This window comes from Carassius carassius, chromosome 27 (genome assembly GCF_963082965.1).
Source record: "Carassius carassius chromosome 27, fCarCar2.1, whole genome shotgun sequence".
Taxonomy (NCBI): domain Eukaryota; kingdom Metazoa; phylum Chordata; class Actinopteri; order Cypriniformes; family Cyprinidae; genus Carassius; species Carassius carassius.
Genome location: NC_081781.1, coordinates 7,225,091 through 7,241,346, shown reverse-complemented (window position 1 = coordinate 7,241,346; position 16,256 = coordinate 7,225,091).

The window sequence follows — 16,256 nt, the reverse complement described above, 5'->3', positions numbered from 1 at the left end:
TTGAAATCTGATTTATTCCTGAGATGGGAAATCTGAATACTTCTGTTACCTGCCTTCTTCCGTGTCACATGGTACTTCAGAAACCTTAAAATATATTAATAATCTCACTGACTCTAAATTTTCGAACGGAAGTGTATATCAGATTGATCTGTGTCTCTGAGGGTGAGACATCAATTAATGCAGAAAAACATGAATCTTATTCTGAATCTTTGTATCAGATGTTATTCTAAGTACAAAACTGTTGAAAGCTTGCTAGAAAAGCTAAAGTCCTTTTATAAGTAGGTGTAACTGTTTTTCTCTTCTTGTTAAGGCGGCATCTTTAATGAATGCGAGTCCTTTCTAGCCTGACCAAGAGACTGTTAAAACTGTATAGCCGTCACGTCAGAAGACTCAATGTTTAGTGTTCTTGATGGACCCATAGAGCTAGTATTCTTGTCAGTAGTCTACTGTATATGTTAATGCCAAACACACTAATTAGTGTTTATATAATTCCCTTCTGAATTTCCAAAGAAGAAAAAAGAATGATGCTGCAAAACCGCTTTATTCAAGTGATGTGGAGTTCTCTTTCTGAGCGTTTCTGCATTCACATGCTCATTAAAAGAGCAGCGGCTTTGGATCTAAAGATGTATTCAGTTTAATTACTTTACTATATCTGCATTTAATGATTTAATGAACTCTTTAACTCTATATCCACCCCTTGACAAGTGGTTATTTAGAGCTGTCGCATTTTCTCAAGCAGATGTGAACTGATAAAATTTTATGCACTGAACTAAATGGTCTTTAAAGGGGTAGTTTATTCAAAAAATTACAATTATGTCACTATTTACTCTTCCTTGTGTCAATTCAAACCATGTTTTAATTCCATGGTTGATGAAAAAGGAGACATTAAGCAAAATAGTCGCACTGCTCTTTTATATACAAGATCAAAAAGTAACATAAAAGTAGTTAGATATGACTTCTATACAATATTCCAATTGTTCTGTAGCCATGTGTTAGCATTATGTAAATAAAAGGCTCAAATATAAGTGATTATTTGCTGAAAATTGTCATATATGTACATTGTAATTTGGCTTCTCGTGATCATTTACTGTACACAGTGACGTTTGGCATCATTGACATTAAAGGGATAGTTCACCCAAAAATGAAAATTCCTTAACCTCATGTTGTTCCAAACATGTATGACTGACTTTCTTCTGCAAATGTTGAATGTTGGTAACTAAACTATTTCGGTCATAATGTAAATCAATGGGAAGTGAAATGGTTTGGTTACCAGCGTTATTCAAAATATATTCTTTTGTGTTCAGCAGAAAAAAAGAAATGGAACAACATTAGAGTGAGGTGACGTTTGTGGGTGGACTATCCCTTTAGGGAAAAAAATTTAATCATACTCATTGGATGGACACAACTAAAGTACGACAGGATGTTTACTTTTTGATGTACTATTTTTTTTTTTCAGTCTGATCTGCTTTGGTCTGAATGCCCTCTTTCTAATGTGAAATATCTCCTCTGATTTTAACTAAACCTTTTAAGCCTGTTTAGTCAATCAATTAAACCTATAAGCTGCCTCTGTGCCTTGAGACACACCCACTTCAATCAGACTTGTGACACTAGAGATGTACAAACACACTGTCGTATTCTACAATATCATGACATGCTCATGAAATAAACTGACATTCTTCGAAGGACTTTCATTAATGCTCCATTCGAGTCTAATGAAAAAAAATTCCAGATTTGCTCATAGTTTTTGCACATTTTTTTTGCCCATAATGTAGGGTTGTGCATTTGTGCGTTTGACCAAGTATGTACATGTATATGGGTGCAATATGGTTTGCAAATGTATTGTGTGTGTCAGACTGCACTTTGTGTGTGTGTGTGTGTGTGTGTGTGTGTGTGTGTGTGTGTGTGTGTGTGTGTGTGTGTGTGTGTGTGTGTGTGTGTGGTTGTGATTTTTAAACAAAATCTGGTGAAATTTTCAGATGTTTTTTTTATATCAGAAGTATCAAAGGTTTTTAAGTATCAAAACGTTTTTTATTATTATTTTGACTGATTTTAAACAGTGCATTTTTATGCAGTTATTCATTATGACAGTTCACAATGATAATTTACAAAAAATTATACAATATCCGCAGTAATAATTTTCCCTTATTCCATTCCAATTTTTCCATTGTCTAGAAATAGGAAAGACATGCCAGATTGATGTACAGAATGAAAAAAAAACCATTACCTGTTATGCATATCTGCAGTCCAAATGGAGACAGAACATAATGTTTTCAGCAGATCTTTGTCCTGCATTAACAGGGCGGTCTGCATGAGTGATGACTTCCTGTTTGTTGCATCATGTACTGTATGTCCTAGGAAACGCAAGCACAGGGTGGATTCTCATCTGGTCCTTTTCTTGACAGCAGGATATGATAAGCAGGGAACACCTGACTTTTCCTTACTACCGGTCACGGAATAGTCTGTCCACTGGAACATGCTTACTTCAGGATAAGATACAGGGGTGTATAAAATTTTTTATATGATATTAAAAGTTTGTAATTTTTCTTCATTTTGTAAACTTTTTAATAAAAACAGTAACATTATGTAATATTATTATTTAAAATAACGGTTTTCAATTTATATATATTTTAAAGTGTAATTTATTCTTGTGATGGCAAAGTTGGTTTTTTACTCAAAGGACATTTTGAAATGCTTTTTAAGTTATCTTCCTGATGTATCCAAATTCCTTAGCATATCCAAAACCTCAGAACTTGATGATGTAACAGAAACTATGGACTCTCTCTTTTCTAGCACTTTAAATACAGTTGCTCCTTTACGCTTAAGGAAGGTTAAGGAAAACAGTTTGACACCATGGTATAATGAGCATACTCGCACCCTAAAGAGAGCAGCCCGAAAAATGGAGCGCAGCTGGAGGAAAACAAAACTAGAGGTATTTCGTATTGCTTGGCGGGAAAGTAACATATCCTACAGAAAAGCATTAAAAACTGCTAGATCCGATTACTTTTCTTCTCTTTTAGAAGAAAACAAACATAACCCCAGGTATTTATTCAATACAGTGGCTAAATTAACGAAAAATAAAGCCTCAACAAGTGTTGACATTTCCCAACATCACAGCAGTAATGACTTTATGAACTACTTTACTTCTAAAATCGATACTATTAGAGATAAAATTGCAACCATTCAGCTGTCAGATACAGTATCATATCACACAGTGCACTATAGACCCCCTGAGGAACAGTTCCACTCATTCTCTACTATAGGAGAGGAAGAATTGTATAAACTTGTTAAATCATCTAAACCAACAACATGTATGTTAGACCCTATACCATCTAAGCTCCTAATAGAGGTGCTTCCAGAAGTCATAGATCCTCCTCTGACTATTATTAATTCCTCATTGTCATTAGGATATGTCCCCAAAACCTTCAAACTGGCTGTTATTAAGCCTCTCATCAAAAAACCACAACTTGACCCCAAAGAACTAGTTAATTATAGACCAATCTCGAATCTCCCTTTTCTGTCCAAGATACTAGAAAAGGTGGTATCCTCACAATTATATTCCTTCTTAGAGAAAAATGGTATATGTGAGGATTTCCAGTCAGGATTTAGACCGTATCATAGTACTGAGACTGCTCTCCTTAGAGTTACAAATGATCTGCTCTTATCATCTGATCGTGGGTGTATCTCTCTATTAGTTTTATTGGATCTTAGTGCTGCGTTTGACACAATTGACCACAAAATTCTTTTGCATAGACTTGAACACTTTGTTGGCATCAGTGGAAGTGCATTAGCATGGTTTAAATCATACTTATATGACCGCCATCAGTTCGTAGCAGTGAATGAAGATGTATCCTATCGATCACAAGTGCAGTATGGAGTACCTCAAGGCTCAGTACTAGGGCCGCTACTCTTCACGCTCTATATGTTACCCTTGGGAGATATCATCAGGAAACATGGTGTTAGCTTTCACTGTTATGCTGATGATACTCAACTCTATATTTCTTCGCAGCCCGGTGAAACACACCAATTTGAAAAACTAATGGATTGCTTAGTCGATATAAAAAACTGGATGACAAGTAATTTCTTACTGCTAAATTCTGAAAAAACAGAGGTGTTAATTATAGGACCTAAAAACTCTGCTTGTAATAACCTAGAACACTGTCTAAGACTTGATGGTTGCTCTGTCAATTCTTCGTCATCAGTTAGGAACCTAGGTGTGCTATTTGATCGCAATCTTTCCTTAGAAAGCCACGTTTCTAGCATTTGTAAAACTGCATTTTTCCATCTCAAAAATATATCTAAATTACGGCCTATGCTCTCAATGTCAAATGCAGAAATGTTAATCCATGCTTTTATGACCTCAAGGTTAGATTATTGTAATGCTTTATTGGGTGGTTGTTCTGCACGCTTAGTAAACAAACTACAGCTAGTCCAAAATGCAGCAGCAAGAGTTCTTACTAGAACCAGGAAGTATGACCATATTAGCCCGGTCCTGTCAACACTGCACTGGCTCCCTAATCAAGCATCGTATAGATTTTAAAATATTGCTTATTACCTATAAAGCCCTGAATGGTTTAGCACCTCAGTATTTGAATGAGCTCCTTTTACATTATAATCCTCTACGTCCGCTACGTTCTCAAAACTCAGGCAATTTGATAATACCTAGAATATCAAAATCAACTGCGGGTGGCAGATCCTTTTCCTATTTGGCGCCTAAACTCTGGAATAACCTACCTAACATTGTTCGGGAGGCAGACACACTCTTGCAGTTTAAATCTAGATTAAAGACCCATCTCTTTAACCTGGCATACACATAACATACTAATATGCTTTTATTATCCAAATCCGTTAAAGGATTTTTAGGCTGCATTAATTAGGTAAACCGGAACCGGAAACACTTCCCATAACACCCTATGTACTTGCTACATCACTAGAAGAATGGCATCTACGCTAATATTTGTCTGTTTCTCTTTTGTTCCGAGGTCACCGTGGCCACCAGATCCAGTCTGTTTCCAGATCAGAGGGTCACTGCAGTCACCCGGATCCAGTATGTATCCAGACCAGATGCTGGATCAGCACCTAGAAAGGACCTCTACATCCCTGAAAGACAGCGGAGACCAGGACAACTAGAGCCCCAGATACAGATCCCCTGTAAAGACCTTGTCTCAAAGGAGCACCAGGACAAGACCACAGGAAACAGATGATTCTTCTGCACAATCTGACTTTGCTGCAGCCTGGAATTGAACTACTGACGAACTTTCGTCTGGTAAGAGGAGAACTGGCCCCCCAACTGAGCCTGGTTTCTCCCAAGGTTTTTTTCTCCATTCTGTCACCGATGGAGTTTCGGTTCCTTGCCGCTGTCGCCTCTGGCTTGCTTAGTTGGGGACACTTCATCTACAGCGATATCGTTGACTTGATTGCAAATAAATGCACAGACACTATTTAATTGAACAGAGATGACATAACTGAATTCAATAATGAACTGCCTTTAACTATCATTTTTTCATTATTGACACTGTTTTCCTAATGAATGTTGTTCAGTTGCTTTGACGCAATGTATTTTGTTTAAAGCGCTATATAAATAAAGGTGACTTTGACTTTGACTTTGAAACTGAAATCTCTTTGTAACATTTTCAGTCATACATTTGATCAATTTATTTGGTCCTTGAATAAAAAAATTGCTATATAATTTCTATATAATTTTATATACAGAGCTGGGTAGTAATGGATTACATGTAATCTGGATCACGTAATCAGATTCCAAAACTCAAGTACTTGTAGTAAACTACTTTTAAAAATACTCGTAATCAGACTACAGTTACTTTTTTATGGATTACATGATTACATATTATTTACACAATTGTAATAAGTCGTTCACAATTCATTGATTCTCCTAGGTTTCCTTTTTTTAACGTTTATATTTTTTCCTAATAAACTTTCCGCTTATATACGTTCAGGATTCTTCAAGTTTTTCCGGCAGAGAGGGGGAGGGGTGTCAGAATCGCACTCAGAAATCAGCAACATAATCATAGACAATGGAGGGAAATGCAGCCTTTAATCACTGGATGTACAGACATCATTTAATTTTTAAAGAAAGACACAGGGGGAAAAAATTACATTAAAACTGTAAATTCTGACTACTAAGGATTAATTTGCTCCCCACTGAAATCTTTGACCTAGTAAAGTTATTGCTGAGAATTTCATGTTCTTTAATTTATTGTTGATTTTTCTTCATTGTCACTACCTTATGCACTTCAAGTGTTTTGAGATAAAATATTTGACCTGAAAATGGTCTTTAATATATATATAAGCAATGTTATTGTTGTGAGTTTCATCGTCTTTAATATTAATTTTAGTTTTTTTTTTCAGAATTCTTGTTTGCAGTGTAGCTATTGTTTGGTGTTTTTTATTGATACAGTCATATACACATAAAGTTATATACTTCTTGTTTTTTTTTTTTTTGTTTTTTTGTTTTTTTTTAGATTAAATATTTGACCTAGCAGTGATATTGCTGTGAATTTCATGTTTTTCAATATTGGTTTTTGTAATGTAGCTGTTTTCTAAATTTACTTAATTGTAAGTAAATATGCTTTAAAATCATAAGATGTGATTTTGTTTTATTCAGTGTTACTAGCAAACACAAAGAGCAAGGAACATTAGTATTAGTATTTAGTAAGTATTAACTTTCCATACATTGCACTTGAAAAATAAGCTATTGTGGCTCTTGTTGGTGAATTAAATATATTTTTTTGAATATATTTTTTCTTTCTATCTGTCAAAAAATTACAAGATTAGGCTAATTCAATATATGTGATATCAAATAAGGGTTAGCACAAATGTAATCTAAATGTAATCCAAAAGTAATCAGATTACATTACCAAAAATGTGTAATAAAAGATTATATTACTGACTACAAATTTTGTCATGTAATCTGTAATCAGTAACTGATTACAATTCATAGGTAATCTACCCATCTCTGTATATATATATATATATATATATATATATATATACACACACACACATGCACACACACACTTAAATGTTTGCAATACAGAAAATTTGAGAGCATTTTATACCACTGGTTATCCATCAGGAGCTGATCAGTAACATTTATCTGGAAGTGATCAGGAAACCTATGAGGCTACAGGATTTATACTGCAGATTCATCAGGCATGTTTGCCAGACAACATCTAAGGAGTGTTGCAACAGTGTGTTGTACACAGATGAGACAGAGTTAGAGCTCGCTGGCAACAAAGCCTGACATGTTTGGCAGAGAACAAGGATTGCCTTTGGCCAGCAGCACCTCGGACCATCTGTAATGCTTGGTGGTGGAAGCATTATGGTTTTGGGCTGCTGTTGTGCCTCAGGGTCTGGCCAGCCTGCCATCAGTGAGTCAACCCTGAATCCCACACGGAATCAGAAAGTAGTTGAGGGGAATGTTAAACCATCTGTCTAAAAGCTGAGACTGAACCACAAGTGGACATAGAAATAACAAGACAATGACCTGAAACACTCAAGAAAAGCCACAAATGAATAGGTCAAGATGAAGAAATGAAGGGTTATGGAATTACAAAGTCAAGGCCTGCATATTTTGACAGCAGAAAATCTTACAAGAAGTCTTTTGTTGAAAAAATACATGAAAGAATGTTTTCCTTGCTTTTGCTAAACAACTTAAAACGGTAATGTATGTAAAATCAAATCAGCAGTCTATTGCACCACTGATATGCATGTTGTGTGGTAAAAAAAATACAAAATAAACTCTGCCTGAAACATTTTTTATGAGTCATTCAATTTATAATACAAAAAAATTGTTTCATAAATAAATAACTAAATACATTTTAGGGTTGTTCATCAGTATGTACCCTGACCTTGAGTCCTTCCCATGTTGAACCTTGAGAGGAAGAGGAAGATTTTTATGATTGGAAAGCTCCCAAACATCCGGCGCTCTAGATAAATCCCTCAGGAAGAGCAGCGCTCCATCACAGCTGGATGGGGGCTCACACGTGTCCTGTACAGTATGTCTGCTGTATGTGAAAGAATGATTGGCATGTGTGAGGTTGTCACATATAGATAAGATTTTACAAAGTGAATCCCTAACATTCACTAAAAAAATGAAATAATCAAAAGAAAAGGGTTCAGTAGAATAGCCTTTAGAGTTAATACAGATTGACATTTCCAGATATAAATGGGAAAAATATGAAATACACAATTTTCAGAGACAGGCAGCAAAAAATGGATAATTTTCATTTTGACAGAATTGTATATGGTTTTCAAGATAAGGATATAAGAGAGAAGGCTATACTGTACAGAAATGTCAGAACTTGTTATTAAAAGCATGCTTCATTAATAATGCTGATAAAATCAACCGTGGCTAAGGAATGCAGCTGTAAAGCGATTCTGAACACAGATAGTGAAAGATATAACAAAGATGAGACAATACAGCTCTAACTTCTGTTCCCAATTATTCTACATTATGCAACTGGTTCCACGTATCTTGTCGGCAACCAAACAAATTTTGATCTGTCAAGTCAAATTATCAAATTCTAAACTGTTTTACAGGAGAGAAAAATAAGTAGAGGAATGGAAAACATGTGCATGTTTTTGCAGGGTCATCGGGTGTGAAACCAGAATCCTCTTATGGGTATGTAAAAGTATGAACAAATTCCAAGCTGCAGTTAAGGCCTGATTTTCTATTGGTAAATAGATTGTTTGTATTGAATAAATAAAATCTAGACAGCAACTGATATGAATAAAAGTAAGTACAAAATTGTTGAAATTTACTGAAATTCTGGCTATTGCACAATGGGTAACAGGGTTGCAAATAAAAAATTTGCAGATTGACAGGTTCTAGCTAGTTTGGGACCAAATGCTGGTTTATAGATGCTGATAAACCTATATGTCAATTAAATAAAATCAAGGTTGAATAGTTGAGCTGCATGCATGAATACAGTCAACAATACGCTTTTACAAAAAAACTGTGAAAACCGTTTTTTGTTTGTTTTCTAAATCGCCATGTTACTTTATTTGCTTATCAGGTTCAGAAATAGTTTTGTAATAGATTAACTTATCTAATCATTTTCATTAATGTAATGACACATCAAATAATACTCTTTTCTTGTGTTGTGCTGTACACATTTCCCTTTTGCCGAACTGAAAGACTGTGTCACGGGTGTCAAGGTTAGGCTGTTGTACTCATGAAAGCTCACATCACATTGCTAATTGTTTCAGACGTGGAGAGCCCTTGCTTGACAGAGCTGAAGATGAGCTGGCTGATAGAAATGCAAAGAAGCTCTGAACCCAGGCCACGAGGCCTCACGAGGGTGTTACTCAGCTCTCAGACCTGAAGACACTCTCAAGTATGTGAGGAGAATACCTATTAGTATGCTGCAAACATGATTAACATATCCACGCTGAGTTGAACACTTAAATTTTGTATAGTATTCGGTGTAGATTAGAAGCACAAATACATTTAGGCCTATTTGCAGCTGTGTGCACTGACAGTTAGACTGAATGTTTATGGAGATTATCTGTTTGTTGAGGATGGTCTGTTTTGGTTTGATTTTGAAAAAAAAATGGTTTTCATCATTCTTAACAAAAATGGTGAAACAATAAAATGGTGAAACAAAAACACAGTGTGTGTTTGTGAGTACTTATTTCCCCCTAATGCACGACTAATAAGAGTAGCACATGTAATGCTTTGAGTAAAGTTTAAAGATTAAATGTGAAGTTTGTAAGACTTTGTATGTCAAAATACATTCTCTTAAATTAACCCAGTTTAATGTTCATCAGAGGTGGGTAGTAACGAGTTACATTTACTTCGTTACATTTACTTGAGTAATTATTTGGGGTAACTAATACTTTTCGGAGTATATTTAAAGATGGGTACTTTATACTCTTACTTGAGTAAATTTTTGGGGAAAAATCTGTACTTTTACTTCGTTACTGTGGGCGACGCTCCTCTCGTTACTTTATCTTAATGCAATACATGTTATAAATGCTTCAGTTTATTCCAAACGCGCCGTCTACTTTTCTCTGGGCAATGAGCGATGCCCAGTCGCGAATGATTCATTCTTTTGAGTCAATTCTGTTCAAAGGCTTGATCAAACCAATTGGCAAACGAGTGAATTGGTTCATGAATCAGTTTGAATGAGTTGTTCAGTTCCCTGCCGCACGCGCTGAGCATCAGCGGTTCACTCAGAGTTGTAACGTGTCTGGAACTGCACTGAATTGAAAGCAAATCTGCAAAGGCTATTATTTGCTAGCGATGGAGATCCTTATAAGATGAACACCGCGTGTGCTGTCTACTGTTTAACAGGTAATAACTTGGGCTACATTCGATTACAGTACACGCGATAGCACTGTGACATTAGTTTGTTGTACATGTGTGGCTTATAACAGAGGGGAGTCAAGTTGAATGCAGCTTCTAAAAGAGAAAAAAATAGCCGATGAAGATTTTATTAATTTTAATACAATCACACCGGTGCAAGTACGTTCAGCAAGTCATATCATCAGCTCTAAATTCAGATCTGTGATCGCTGGCTGGCGGTGAGCCAGAGATAGATGCGTTTTTACAGCGCTGCGCATTATAACCAATCACACATGATTCTTTTGAGCTTATTAAAGCATTGGCCAATCAGAGGTGTTCAGATGAGTCATCGCTAAAATGCCAGTGCTTCCTTCACTCGCTCACTGACTGAATACCTCTTTCTGGCAAATTCTCTCTTCAGAAACAACAAAGTGCAAATGTGTGTACGAATCTTTAATTAAGATATTGATTTCACAGTGTTTCAGTGTTTTCAGTTTCAGTGATTTTAATGGGAGTTTCTGAGAGTGATTGAAATCTAGACTGTCAGTGAAAATGATCTTTGATAATGTAAATGTTATTTGCTCTCTTTCTGAACAATGAAAGATTAGTAGAAATATTTATATCACATAAACTTTCAATGTTAAATTCACATTTAATATAAAGTCAGTCGTATTAAAAATATGTTATGGCATGACACCTATATCTGTTACTTAAGTAAACAGACAGGGTTTTATAATAAATTACATAAATTGGAGTAAAGGCTGATGAAATATATACATTTATACACGCACACATACATGACATACATTTTATCTATATATCTAAATAAAAATAGGCTCAGTATATATGACCCAAAGTAACTAGTAACTAACTACTTGAGTAGATTTTTTATCCGATACTCTTTTACTCTTACTCAAGTAACTATTCAAGACTAGTACTTTTACTTTTACTTGAGTAAATATTTCTAGAAGTACTTTTACTTTTACTTGAGTACAGTTTTTAGGTACTCTACCCACCTCTGATGTTCATTCACTACTATAAGTGTGCATGGGTTTATCTACCTCAAAAGTGTACACAACAGTGAGCCTCCCTGACTGTGGAGCAGTCAGATCAGATAGTCTATCATTCATGCTTGACCAATAGCGAGAATTGGGGCGTGGCTTCTGTATTAGACTGAGCCAGAGGGTGTTTATCCAGTGTGGGAACCAGGCAAACATGGGGCGGAAATACGATTTGGTTACAAGCTAAAATACTGTAGGTAGACTTACAAAAATACACATAGGTAGAGAACGGAGTAAAACAATGGTAAATGCTGGAGGTGCTTTTACAAGATGGAGGAATTTGATCAATCGAAACATGGAAATTGCAGAGTTTCTTTTGGACAGGTAATCTGAGTTTAAGTTTTTGCCACACGTTAGCTCTTTACTGTCTTTTTCCAAACATGTTAGCTCTTTATTATCAAGCCTGAGATAAAAATATTAAGATATTGTAAAGATAATATTCGCATATTAAGTGTAAATATAAGGGACATTTGTAAAGGTTGTTTGAAAATGTGCTTTATTTTTGTAGTTCTACTAGGTGACACTAGTAGCGCAGAAACTGCATACTTCACCTTTAAAGATGCTGAAAGGATTTTTCCTTTCTTTCTTCCTTTTTTTTTTTTTTTTGGTCTTTACCACAAACAAAATATTAAGCCTTTATTACTGTAGCGAGTCTGTTTAATATGTTTCCCGTTACCATCATAATACCAAATATCAATTCTTTTAGAGTTGAGTGATGTCAACTCAATAAAGTAAAATTAATGAATCAATCAGTCAATTAATTTGGCATACATTTGTAAAATAAATATTAATTTATATTAAACCATGAAGTATAATAAAAGGCAGTTGATTCTTTTTCATATAGTTTATTCACACTGAGATTTATCATGAAAAAAATCACTTCTTATCAGGGCTGAGTGTTAAAAATAATTGTTATAGCTTATTCTATTAGTTTATTTGGATCTGCTGGTCATTCCAGAGCACACAGTTATAAGTAACCCAAAATACCTTCTTTCCATGTAAAGTTACTTGTGTATGTGCATCTGACATTGTGATATCTGTAGTTGCATATGTAGTTGTTTTCAGTGTTTTCCAAGTGTTTAGCAGTAAAAACAGGATGCAGTAGAAATCTATCTCTGCGAGTGGGCCGGGAGCAATATCCTTGTGGGCAGAGTGGGGGAACTTTGTTCAGCCACGGCCAAGTCTTGAACTTTTCTTCCTAGCATTGGTGAAGGACACACAAGGGCACTGTCCTGTATGTCTTGGCCAAATGTAGAACCCAACCCACTCTTGATGAGATGTCACAATGGTCCATTCATATTTATCACAGAGGTCTAGTTTGTTTTGATGCATTTCTGCACACTTCCTGTAGTGGGGATTATCACAGATGATAGTTTGTGGCCTCATGTCAATTGTTTGACTCTGTTGTTGTTAAGCCTACACAGCAGTGTTTTTATAACTTTTACATAGTGTCTTCTAGCCTGGACATTTTATAATTTTTTTTATATTGTCATATTTACAATATATATATATATATATATATATTAGGGATGGGACGGTATGAAAATTTAATATCACGATTATAGTGACTAAAATTATCACGATTATCAATATTATCACGGTTTTGTTGAAACGAGATGAAAGTGTTCAAAAATAGTTGATGCTCACACTGAAAACATTTCAGCAAGTTTTATATTTAATAATCAACAAACAACTAATAAAACAAGCAACTCTATGCACTTAATTTAAAGAAAGATTAAATTCTGTGGCATTTCCTTCCTTACAATGAAAAGTGTAGAAGCATAGAAAAGCATAGAAAAGTCACTGACTTTCGCCATTCCTTCTCGAAAAAAACCAAAAAAAACATTGTGCGCTGCGCTTGCGTCAGACTGTTGCTGGCTGGACATGATTTAATAGTGAGTTATTAAAACCGCGATAATCAAACACGGTTTTAATGATAATTCATTTTTAAACGATATTACTAACCTTCAGCACATTTTATCACGGTTATCAATAAAACCGGTTATCGTCCCATCCCTAATATATATATATATATATATATATATAGAGAGAGAGAGAGAGAGAGAGAGAGAGAGAGAGTAAAAAAATAAAAGTATCTCAAAATATTTGAATACTTACATTTGATTATCCCTAGTATAAATTATGAGGTATCTCTTGTTCTTTGAAACCACAATTAATGGGGAAGACTGCTGACTTGGCAATGGTCCAGAAAACAATCATTGACACCCTCCACAAAAAGGGTAAGATAAAGAAGGTCATTACTGAAAGGGGTGGCTGTTCACAGAGTGCTGTATCTAAGCATATTAAATGCAAAGTTGACTGGAAGGAAGAAATTGGGTAGGAAAAGGTTCACAAGCAACAGGAATGATCACAAGCTTAAGAATACTGTCAAGCAAAGCCCATTCAAACACTTGGGAGAGCTTCACAAGGAGTGGACTGAAGCTGGAGTCAGTGCATCAAGAGTCACCACACTCAGACATCTTCAGGAAAAGGGCTACCAAGCCATTTCTGAAACAGAAACAATGTCAGAAGCATCTTACCTGGGCTAAGGGAAAAAAAGAACTGGACTCTGGACTTCTGTGCTTGATTGGCCAGTCAACATGCCTGACCGGATGCCCAAATGGAATCTAAGGGATATTTTCAAGAGAAAGACAAGAAATAGATGATCCAACAATACAGATGAGCTGAAGGCTCAATATTGCTTCAGCAGTGCCACAGACTGTTCACTTCCATGCCACACCTCACTGATGCTGGAGTTTGTGCTAAAGGAGCCCCAACCAAGTATTGAGGGCATAAATGAAAATACTTTAAAGAACTTGAACTTTCTGTTTTGCAAATCCTTTATTTATTTATTTATTTTTATTGATCTTAGGAAATATTCTAATATTTTTGACTTTCATGAGCTGTAAGCTCAAAAAAAAAAAAAAAAAAAACCTTTTTATATATTTTACTTTACATGTAATATATCTAGAATATATGAAAGTTTCGCGCACATACACACATAGATTATTTATTTTGTTTCGTCCGTCCCTGGAAACTGTATGGTTCAGGTTCCCCCCGTCAATGCAAGCCTTTGGGAATTTTTCGTTCACAAGCCAAAAATGGTCTGATTGCTTAGAAAAGTAAAGCCACTTCTGTTTACATGTCATATTTGATATTTTTAAAACTATATAACTGTACCAGACACAGCCTTACCCATCACTTCTTTGCATGTCAGTTTGAGTGAAAATCTGTTTAAGAAAATATCTTCTTCCTTCTACAGCTAACCAAAACACTGATGATGCACCAAAGCCCTTCTTCCACGAAATGTCAAAGAGGAATTTCTACTAGAAGTGCCATTTTATTGCTGCGCTCACACAGAGATGTAATGCACTGAAAGATTGACCTTTGACCTTTGAGGTGAGGGCATGTGCGGAGGATGGAACGAAGATGATCGCAAAAGTCCCATGTGTTTGGGCAAAGTTCAACATGTGATTTTTCATTTGGCAGATTTACAGCTTGAGAAAACTGATGAGGTGATAAACGTATGAGGCACAGATCAAGAAAAATATTACAAATATGTTTCGTTGAGAAGAAAAAACAATCTCATGGGTGTGGTGGAAAGAATTATGAGCCATTGCTGCTGTACTCTGAGTACTTTCATTGTAACAGCATGTAACATCTAAAAGCCAATAACTAGACACATGGCTGTTGTAGTTGTTGACACAAAAACCCATTTTGAAATTGAAATTCATTTCTTTATCTACCATACTTTATGTAAAGCAAATAATAAATTTGGGTTGCATTAGTGATCATCCTGTCCAAAAATTCATTTAAAAAAGTCTTCTGGTGCTGTTCTTAGAGTTTGTTTAGATATTTTTGAGATTCTTGTCTCATGAGGAATTTTCCCAAACTCAGCTGTGCTCTCCTGGGTCAGAGCCCCTGCCCCATATCAGGAGAGTTTCAAGACACTGATTTGTGTGTTTGGGCATGTTTTGCTTTCAAATGTGAATACTTCTCTCAAAAAATGTTGATTGTTTTATAATTTACTCACCCTCATGACATTCTAAACAAACATGGCATTATTTTATTTGCAGAACACACACAAAGAGTAAATAATGACAGAATTTTCATTTTACCAGTTGTAAAATAATGTTTGTTTTGTCCTTAAGTTTGTTTTGAAACACATTTGTTAACATTTTTTTGGCATGCATGGCCACACCGGACCTAATATGCATCACATGAAGAGACTAAGGATTATAGTGTGTGCTCCATGAAGACAGTGGTTACTGTAGTTTTTCTTCCCAATGTCATTAGTCAACCAATCCAAACAGCTATACCTCTGTGTTTTTTTCAGTGTGATAATCCAAGAAATTCAGTGCACATTTGGCCACTGATTCAGTCAACATTGGCATTTATCAACAAAACACCTCTTATGGAGTTGTTTACCAGTCTCCTCTCCTTTTGAATTCAAGCACAGTTGTCTTTGTTTGGCAATTTCCATCACTCTCGTGAAACAAAATGGGGGTTTTTATTTGTATTTTTTGTTGTGTGTTTTTTTTTACAAAACTTAAAAAAATGTAATGATAAAATTTTTTTTTACTTATTTTGTGTTTGAAAATGAGGATGTTTCATAGAGACAAAACCACAACCACATCATTTGCCTAAGGTGATCAGAAAATGTTCCATATTACTGCATATTCTCACTTGTCAGTGGTGGTGTTGTTAATTAAAACTAAAAAGTATTCAAAGGGGTTTTTCATATTTTAAGTAAAGCTAAAATTTATTAAAAAAAATATGAAAAGTGTAAAATAAATGTAAAAATCACAAATAATTACAAAATCACTAAAAATAAATATATAAAATATAAACTAAAAAATATTAAAAAATAAAATAATGTAACAGTATAG